At 43.1% G+C, this 11035-nt stretch overlaps 1 long non-coding RNA gene across 1 annotated transcript; it reads right to left on the reverse strand.

The window, feature by feature from the left end:
* Window positions 1-4985: 4985 nt before the first annotated feature.
* LOC135383122 (uncharacterized) lies at window positions 4986-10551 on the reverse strand. Its single transcript, XR_010419680.1, has 2 exons — window positions 10304-10551; window positions 4986-6177 (listed from the first exon to the last, which is right to left on the reverse strand). It is a non-coding gene; the product is annotated as an uncharacterized LOC135383122 (long non-coding RNA).
* Between the last annotated feature and the right edge of the window lie 484 nt (window positions 10552-11035).

Here is an 11035-nt window from a genome sequence, read left to right on the forward strand (position 1 = left end):
ACCTTGCAGTAAACTTTAAAATATACGTGGAAGACTAAGTTTCCCAACTCGATGCAAAGAATCGTCTGCGAACGATGCGGATGATCGTTAGCAAGGAACTTCTAGCGAACGATGCACTGCAACGGACTTCTCGCGGACGACGCAGACGGTCGTCTGCAATGAATTTCGGTGCGACTGTGAAGTTTCACTTTGTTGCCAGTAACGCGTCGACGTCGCAACGAAGCAGCAGAAAGCATTCTGTGTTCTCCGCGTTTCAACAAGTGCATGTGGACACAATTAAGTGCACACTAGACATGTTCGCTCAAGTATGAAACGATTATCGTGACTATCGTGTAGATATATGCCGTGCGTCCGGAGGAGGGCTTATTGAGCATTTGTGAAAACCATAAGGAAACTGGCTATTCAGATGTGTATTTTAAAATTTACCGCGAGGTTCTACGTACATGCGTGTAAAAGATATAGCCTTTTGAAATCGGATGATTCTTTTTGGTACACCCTGTACATTAACATAGCACTACAATACAAAGTCCTACACACAACTACTGTTGAACACTCTCTGTCAGCAGTAGCAGCACCATTCCAGGCGTTTTCCACCCATGTACGTGGCGCAAGTGGCGTAGAGTTGGTGCCCTCACACTAGCGAAGCCAAAATCTCAATTTTATTTCTTTAAATCAATCAATCAATCAATCCATCGCACTGCAAAAAACATAACAACAACGACAAAATATATTTCATCTGATAAGTAGAGTGAGGCGGCGTAATTTAATTTTAAATTTGAGGAATTATCTGCGGTTGTTGGTTTCGTGAGGTTCACAGAAGATCGATATCGTGTATAATGAGACGATTGAAAATGAACGGTAAAGTACTTCTGCGCGGGAACATGTCAGCATTCAAAATGTCTACCAGAATGCACACGCGGATTTGGAGGAAGGTCTCGACTTCGAAGGTCGACTGATTGCACAGTGTCATTCTCGCTATACCTATGCTGGGTAAAGGTTTTTTTTTTGTTGTTGTTGTTGTTGTAGAGCATAAGTTTCATTTGTATTTCCAGTAGTGGTTGGCCCGGATACATACTATGTGGCCGTAATTCATGTGTGACAAAAAGAAGAAAATACATATATAACAGACACTTAACTTTAATTGGAAGCAGGTAACGGTGTCGACATATAGCAACCGTAATTCAGAAAAGTTTAGTAATTAGAGTTATTACGTGATTATCCGAGCTCAACTGACTGTTCAAAACAATTCCTAATGCTTTAATATTTTCCACAGCTTCTACTTTATCAGTACCAAGCTGTGGATCATGTGGTGTTTCAACGATTTTTTTTTGTCTGAATATAATAGCCTCTTGCTCGTAAGAATTTTTAACTGAGTAGCTTGTGCCCGACAATGAATACTACTTAATGCCATTTTTGTTTGTTCAATCACGTCCTCAAACGTGTCAGAATAAAATAACAATGTAACATCATCTGCATACATTATATATTTCGCACATGCGGATGTGCTTACGGGATCGTTTACGTACAGAATAAAAAGTAGAGGCCCAAGAATGCTACCCTGGGCGACACATAATTCTACTTAATAACACTTGGACATTTAGACATTTGCCTATACAAACAGACTAGGCAGTATTCATACAAACTGAACACGGTTAAAATGTTAAGCATCTTAAAGTACTTTTCAGTAGAGTCACGGTAACCAATATTAGCTATAATTCGAATGTTTTTTTCTGCACTACTAGAAGTCTGTTTAAATTTTCCTTTGAAGTAGTTCCCTAAATTAAGTGACAATACTGTAAGCGAGACATAAAAAGGGAGTTATGCAACAATAACTTAATTCTAAACGCAAACACATGTCCGCATCTAGCGGTCATACCTATACAGCTCTGCAGAGTTTATTTTCAATATAATCAACATGCTCATCCCAAAGTAATTGTTCAGGAAAAATAATTCCGAGACACTTTGCCGTCTTAACTAGTTCAGGAACATAGTTGGAATATAATAAGCTCTTATTTACATTCACCAGTTTATTTTTTGAGTGAAAGATGACAACCTTTGTTTTACTTGTATTAATGCGCAACAATTTTGATCACTCCATTTTTCCAATTTGCAGAGCACAACGTTTCCAACATCAACTACAGCATCTATATTAGAACCGCTAAAAAATATACTCGAGTCGTCTGCATAGGAAATGAGTTCATAGTTATCACAAAGTTTGATTATATGACTAAGATATATAATAGAGAGAAGAGATCCCAGTAGTACTTCCCTGTGGGACTACACAAGATATATTTTAGAAAGATGACTCAGCGCGACACCCCAGATTGACGTATTGTTCACATTGTTGTAAATATGATTGAAACAACTTCAAAGCCATGCCTCGCACACCGTAGTGGCTCAATTTACAAAGTAAGATATGGTATATATATAATCTAATGCTTGTCTCACGTGTAAAAAAGTGCCTAGTGTTAATAGCTTCTGTTCAAGATTTATGATGATTAATTCCTTCTGTTTAAGCAAGGCTTTTTCTGTCGATCATCCAATGCGGAAACCGTGCTGACGTGTTTTGCTGACCGTGCTGACGAATTTTGTACGTTGCAATTCATTTCATTTCATTTCCTACTGGCTCGTGTCCCGCTTCTCATAGAGCAGCATTGCCCATCTCGTGAGGCCAACAACGGCGTATGCTGTTCACACAACCCCCGTCACGCACCGATATTATGCTTCACACAGGCTATTTAATTTCCTTGCAGTCTGGGAAATACCGATCAAGAAACAAAACGATGTAGAAGAAAGTTGGAAATTAAATCGTCACGACGTACACATACATTTGGAGGTCTTGCACCGCATTCATGCTTGCAGGCAAAACGATCACCCTGTAACACGAGAAGTGTGCCCATACAGCGAAGCTTGAGCTATTTAAAAAGGAGGTGCCATGAAAAAGTCCTTGCGCGTAATGACCGACACGTAATGTATAGAAAAGAAATACTACACAACCTTATTCTCTAAAAAGTTCCGTAACGAGTTCTCGGTGGAGAATGGTTCTCAAGGATGACTTTTAGCGGAAATACGCGTATTTCTGATTTTCCCCATAATGCATTCAACGCGGGCGCACTTCACGTGCAAAAAAAAAAAAAAAGAAAAAGAAAAGAAACGAAAAGAAAGCGTCGAGCGGCTTGACGTCATTTGCATCATTTGCTCACTCCAATGTTGGCCGGAGCCAGTCCGCCATCGGGGAAGGTCACCTGCTTCTTACGTCACAGCTACTTACTCCGCTGCGCCGCAATGGTCGCGTCGCAGCGGTCGCCTTTTTTGCCGTGGTTTTTAATTAATATATCCATTATGGTAACCAATATGTTGTTCATGCTCCGCATGGCGAATGTATTAGCGGCCTGGAATGCATTACATATGCTTACAGAGGTTTCGAGAATCTATTCATGATCCCCTTAAATTTTCGTGAATACCGTGAACTGTAAGGGCACCTCAAATTTTTTGGCAAGATTTAACGTATACTAGAATCGCAAACTTTATCTTCACTTTTGGTTGTACAAGTCACTGGTAAGAACTTGAGCCGAACATGACGGAAAGTCTCTTCTGAGGCTGGTCTAATCATTCATCCAATTTTAACTCCTTCACCGCAGAAGCATGTCGAATGTCGCTTTTATCAAGTGCGCTATACGGGCAACCCCGTACTTACCACAGAGCACGCCAATTAAACCGCGAAACTTAGTGGCCGGGAATATGTGCCCTGCCCGATTCGCTAAAAATTAAAGGGTTTCTACAGTAATACAGGCGAAGGTAGCTCACTTGATCTAAACTGCGCCGAAAACGAGGAGAAGAAAGCTGTCTGGGCAGTTCATACTTGCCGTGCTCTTCACTTTAACTGAAGGCAGCTGTTCTTTTTTTTTTTTTTTTAATTGCTCACTTCAATAAAAAGGTAGAGTTTCGAGAGTGACGCGGCGAACCTTCTCGTTATAAGAGAAGCCGTATACGAGGGATGACAAAACGCGTGCGTGATTGTTGTTATCTCTATTCACACCGCATGCACAAAGAGACATAAAAGAGGCGTTCAAAATAAATGAGCCACCTTCGTCCCGAACAATAGAATGCCTTTCAGGGACTGGCGTGGCATAGAAAGCAGTAGATTTGCACAGTGACGCCTGCGTGTAGCCTTACAATAGCCCACCTAACATTCACCTGAAAGGACTCTACTAGCAAGTCGAATAGATATCGTACGGAAACAATGGTACTGTGTGGAATCTATGCACTAACTTTGCTGGTCTTGCGAATAAGTGTGTGATTGGAGGTGTCGCATAGACTGTTAAAACACGAATGAAGGGTACACGTCCAGGAAACTTATTAGCAAATACCGGCAAAATATTTAGTAGGAAGGGTTGCGAAAAGCAAACTATAAACGAACTTATCGGGACACATGGTATATATCTGAGCTAATTACAGGGTACAGAAGACCGTGGTCGAACAGGCGTTTGGAACATCTCATGCGTGTCAGGGCCTTTTGTAAAACGCGCATTAGCGATGTCTGATTTATCCGTCTCAAAGACAAGAAGGTTATTAATGAAGATATGCGCAGTGGTGTACCAACCTAAGATCGTCGAGCAGCTGTCAGACAATATGAGAGATACGCATTTCCTCGAGGCACATATTCCACAGTGGCCTCGAAACGTTCGTGATAGAGTGCGAAGAAGACACACGCAAACACAGAAACGGACCAACGCAACACATCGCAATATGTTTGCGCACACGTATGACATGTGCACATTTCTTCGCATGTCACACACATGTGTGACATGTTGACGCACAAATGTGTTTGCGCGTGTCGTCTTTGCACTCTATCATGAATACGTTGGTACCAAAGTGCCGCCACCATTCCACTACTTAGTTAGCGACACATGGCGGGAACAGTAACAGGTTGAGATAGAATTTAGAAACGACATTTGCGTTCTGATGAGGGACGTATCAACATGTCACGGTTACAGGCGTTTATTGCACAATAGGAACAATCCGGGGTAGTTGGTATAGGTTCATGATGATTAAACCTCAGTTGAGAGTCTGCAGGTGTCCTGTCTACTTCTACATTTGTCCTTGTATTCTTGCTGCCATTCGCCATCAGGCGTTTATTTCAGTTGCAGAAGGAATGTCCCGTTTCGATTTCCAAATATATTAGATTCCCAAAAAAGCTTGTCCAAAGTGATTATGATAGAGCAGGCAGGTGTGCGTACAGTTAGGTATGATTTACTCGTCCCATTGGTGATTACTCATCCTGCGCCAAATAGCGGTCGTTTATCACACACAACTCTGGCTCGAAGATCGGCCTTTTACGCAAGCAGACCCGGAATTGTTGGCAGGCCTCCGATGGCGAATTTGCTCCGCGATAAATTTGTGCCTCATGTCAGAGATCTCAATGAAGTAACGTCAGTACTGTATAGGAGGCACGCCTTGCAGGCCCACGTGCCAACTGGCAGCATGCCTCCTGCGACCAAAGCAGGTCACCCGTGGCGGGGGGGCAATGGACAGAAATGCGCTTCCACGAACACAAATAAATGGCTATTCGCCTAAATTCTTGTTCTCTTATTGTTTTCTTTATTTGTTACATTTTATTGTTATATCGTATTATTTTTATTGGTATATTATGTGTATTTTATGATTTTATTATTATTCTCTTCGTGTTATTTTGCTCTCGGCCCATTTTCGTTCTCTGTAGCTACTCATATTGAATCGCCATTTTCGAAATTCATTTTACAACCGCGAAGCAACTGTTGCTGTATGATCAGCGTACAGACGTGAGGGGTAGATGGAGAGAAGAAGCGAAGGCAGCAGGCGGAAGGTCAGTGTGCGTCCTGGGCCGACTTCAAGGGGAGTTGTGCCAGCATCCGCCTGGAGAGTCTGCCGACAGGAGAAGCCTGAGACAGCGCAACCGGTGCTGGGGTTCCAGCCCACCACCTACCAGTCTTCACCACGACCGTGGACGTACGACCAACGAGCGAACGCTGTGTCCATTGGACTATGATGCTGATAGTAATCGCCTTCCTAACTAACTCACATCACTCTCCACCAGCATTGCGTCCATCTGCGGGATTCTTTTCACATCTTTCATTTGCATTGTGTCGTGTTTCTTTTCATCTTGTACCACCCGTTACTCTTTGGAAAGCATAGGACCTAAAGGCAACGAAAATGATAAGATAAAATATTAAATGGATATGTTCAGAATAAAACTCCAATTCGCTGGTCTAGAGCATTGCTATCGAGGTGAGAGACAGCGAGAAAACATTGAGTGGCGTGGCAAGTTCATCCTTGCGCGTCCTGTTCGGTGAAAAAGCAATTGCATGAAAGGCGATCCACAAAATGTGGTTTGGGACTAACACCTCCATTTTTGTCTTTTACCAAACAATCAATCGATATACAAAATGTGAAAGCTCACGAGAAGCCTGTGCGGAACAGGTATTTTGCGATGCTATCGCAGATGAAAACGCATAGAACTCAGTAGCAATATTCGTTTAGCTATAAGCTTTATGGAAATAACATGAATGCTTAACGCAAGCGGATCTCTTGACTCGACGTACAGCCTGACGTGGTCTCCAACTTGCTTTACGCAAATGTTGTAATCACGGCGGTATAGTGTTTACTTATAAGAAAGAAAAAAAGGAAAGAAAGCAAGCAAAAAAAAAAGAGAGAGAGAGAGAGAGCCATGCACGTTCCAGCGCCCATCCCCCTTCAATTTTCTTTCTGTGCGTCCTGGTTAAATCTGTCATAGCAGAGACTTAAAAAGATAAACTGCAATGTTATGAAATTTCATGCTTAACTAACTGTGCTTAAGTATACACCCCTATGAAACAACCATATACCGTTCAAAGGGACAACAAACAACAACCACAGATAAATTAATGATGATGAATGGGGGAATTCGCCACATGAGATGCACTATAGCGTCATTTTATTCCTTGTGGACCACTGACCCACGTGGAGTAGTTTGACTGTTATTCGACGGCATACATGACAAGAGCAGATGCCGGATGTTGAGAGTATGCCGGAATTCCCTCTCTGGAAAAACGAGAAAACGTCATTCCCTAAGAACCAATGAAGGCGCGACCTTGAGAAAAGGAACGTCGCGACCGTACGGGCGTCTCACAGTGTTACGAGGCATATGGACGACACTCTTTCTCTTGTGACCGCCGCTCTTTCACTCCTCCATTTAGGGATTGACGTCACGCCGCCTGAGCCCTATTTGTATAAATGCCGGAGCAGTGCTGTGTTTGTCTCGCTTTTTATCCCTTTCGTTGCCCCCTTGCACTGTCTTTTTTTTGTTATCGTTTTCACAATGAATCACCAACTCGCCCGGATTTTAACTTTATTTCACTTTCATTATGCCTAATTTTGGGTTGGCGCGCATTATATGAGGTGCGCGTTAAAGACCCGAAACTACCGTAGTCCCGCAAAAAAAGTACACAACACGGAAGCCATGCGAACAGCCTTCCTTCGAGTGCTCCCTGTACGGCGGTAACAGCGAGGATATCTGGCCAAGTAGCTCTAATCATTCGCCACGTTTACGGTACGAGCAATCACAAAATCACTGAACATACGATTAAAGTATTAACTCATTTATCATCGACTAAACCTTTAGAGTCTGTAAGTGAACGCGCACTACCAGCGGAAAATAATTTTTAAACTAGTTAGCAACCTGCTCTCGCGACCGGAAACACCTCAACGGCCTAACTCAGGGAAGCACCAACGTCAAAATACGGATACGCAAGGGCGTCCTCCCGCGGCACCACTTATAAACTGGGACACCAGACAAACGGGGTACTCTCTCTCTTCCTATTCATTTTTGCAACAATACCCGTTCCAGGTCATTAAACCGGGTCCTAATATATCGCAATGCCCATCTTCTTTGCTTATTGACGTGTGGTCGTCAGTGACTAACTGTGGATATGAGTCAACACGCTATTGTAGTGCGGATGTCAGTGCATATTTGTACACGTTTAATTAATTCGAGCTAAATGTGTAAAAGAAACTGAATGGTTGACTAAAAAGATTATCCAAATTTGGGGTGTACCGTCTTTCTTTTTTGGGGGTAGCAGAATTCGCTTGCGCGAATTCAAACTCCCCTTGTTATTTTACCAACCACCACCACCACCATTATCCAAACCTATTCTGTCCAGCATTTACTTACTTGCCTTTCATATCGGTACAGTGACGAGTCTTCTATTATACAAGATGGACAGACCTGATTACAGAAGTTGGTCAATTTTGCCTTAACCTGATTACCCTTACCCTTACAAATTACCCTTAACCTGATTACAGAAGTTGGTCAATTTTCCGTTTCACATGCCAGAATCGCGTTTGAGTTCTTGCATCAGTTCCATTTCCATTTTTTTCTTTCCACTTCTAATCTAATCTTGTCGACTATAGTTTCTAAGCGTTGCCTCGTGATTGCTAAGACCAAAAACCACTGGAAGGAGTAGCACATTAGGAAAACGCGTGTAAGAATAATACGTCATATATAAATTATATATGACGTGCATATGCTACTACAGTTCGTCTCTGCGCATGAGAGAAGGTAAGGTTTAGAGAAACCACGTGACCAAATGTCTGTTCAATCACAAGGCAGCGATGAGGGAGTACTCTAGACCGGCACGGGTCCACAGCTGTTATCCTTTTATTTGGGAGAGGGACGCTTCATGGGCATTTTTTTTAAATTCTGTGTTAGCGCCGCGAAGCTACTGTGGCTATAAGTGGTGTACAGACGTGGACAGATGGAGAGAAGACAGCAGGACGGAGTGGGGGGGCAGGGGGTTAGCGTGCGCCCTGGGCCCAGTTAATGGGGAATTGTGCCGACATTGCTCTGGGGAATCTACCGGAAAACCACGGAGAGCAGAGCGGTGGTAGGGTTCGAACCCACCACCTCTCAGTTTTCAGCACGATCTTGGTTACCACAAACGAGCGAAAGCTTTTATCCACCCTTGGCGATGAAACTCCCCAATCATCATTACAAAATAAAGTTGTTTTTGTTGTTGCTTTCACCCACTCGGCCATGCAGCCGGTATATTGCTCTATGACAGCACACCGTTAGCTAAGCGTATATCTTACGCTGGTATGAGACTTAAATGAGGGTCTTTCACGTATGCGCTCAAGGAGCCAGATAACTGAGGCATAGTGGTGAAAATATATAAGAACCCTGAATATCGATAAACATGGATACTTATAAAAAATATCGACACAGACCGATTACAATATAGAGTACACATATTGACACTATATCTATATATGTCGATGTTTTATTGGTATACACGTTTTTGCACAAAAAAAAAGAAACAAAAACATACGGATATTTTGCCGATATACACCGACATCCGCGAGACAACATATCTTTGTCGTATCGATATCCATAAATTGCCGATATTTTTAGAAACATCGATAACGTTGATTGGGAAAATATCGGTGACATCGACACATATGTCGATATACAGTGGTACGAAACGGCAACAAAATGTACGGTTCCAAAGTCGTCACTTGTCATCACAGATACTGGTTCGTCGCTACACCTTGTACTATTACATGTATAATCTATATTTACGCGCAGGTCTCGATAACACGGAATGCCCCATTCACAAACAACCCGTATACTTGCCATCTGTGTGTGTATCACCGAAATAAACTCTCGTTCACGTTGACGACACGACAGCAACCCCATCCCGTCGGGACACTAGTCCCTTCAATTTTCTTCGGTTCTCAAACCTCACCCCAGAGCCATGAAGAGGCAGGGTCAGCGCTCGGTTAACATAACGCCACAACCTAACCTCAACCTGGAATTTTCTTCAGATCGTTCTCCCTGTTACTCGTCGTTCTCCCAAACATATTTGTTCGATCAAATCCCAAACTTTCCGCGCAGTTAAGAACAGGGCTGTCTGTAACCCCAGAACACCTTCGTGCAGTACTGTTGAAACGTTGACACATGTGTTAGTTGCGGTCTCGACGGATGGCACCGGAGCCTTGTTTATCCAGGCGTGCACGCGCTTCTGCGTTGTTTGCCATTTCCTCGTGCCTCGTGAGCACGTTGCCCGTCTGGCCTCAGTCTGATGCGAGGCGAAAGGCGTATGGAGGAGGGCACATAAAAAAAGGCCGTATTATACACTATACGCCGCCGCTGCCATGCATGGAACTTTGCGTATACGTGCGATTCGAGGCTAGCAACGTAAACGAATTACTATTACCGAAAGTGCTATCAGGCCACTCGCTTTCCTTGATAGTAGCCGCAATTATTTCTTGAGAAGTTGAAATCACTTACGGGCGACTTTAATTTACGTAAGCCGTTGATGAGGCCGGATGTTGGCTTAAAACGATCTTCACCTGCTTCGTTTTTGAAAGTGGTATTAGCAAGGTCCGACAGTGTGGGTGGTAGTTTTCTTGAACGCCAACGGCGAATCTATGGAGCAGAATGACGACGAGTTACGGCGCCGGAAAGATTCCTTGCAGCCTGCTGAAAATGAGAACGAGGTGGTGTGGAACAGCCGTTCGAGATAAGTGTCAATCCTTCCGAGCGACTGGACAGCTCCAGAAATAGACACGGTAAAACAGATGATATGCGACAAACATAACACTTATCTCGAGACGCACGGTTAAAGCTATCCCGCAATTGTGTCTTTCTTTTCATCATGAACAGACGTGATGGATTGAGCATACATTTCCTCAACATTCAATTAGAGATCCGTTTAATAGACCAGACAAGACTCCTAAGAATCACAAACACATTTTGCGTGTGCTAATTTTATCGTAAGAAATCCTCTAAAGCAATTCAAACATCACACAATGCACATCGCGGACACATTTCAAGGCAAACAGCTCGTTGAAAAAAAAAAAGCAATTAAACAACAACGCAAACACACAAGGAAGCTACGAGGCATGACATACAAAGTAAGACTATACCAACACCACAATAAACGCCAGTGTGCTTCACAAAATAATCCTCAGCGTAAGTCCCTCTGCACACATATCCCCAGTAGGATAACGAAACACCTAA

Source organism: Ornithodoros turicata, chromosome 2 (assembly GCF_037126465.1).
Source record: "Ornithodoros turicata isolate Travis chromosome 2, ASM3712646v1, whole genome shotgun sequence".
NCBI lineage: Eukaryota > Metazoa > Arthropoda > Arachnida > Ixodida > Argasidae > Ornithodoros > Ornithodoros turicata.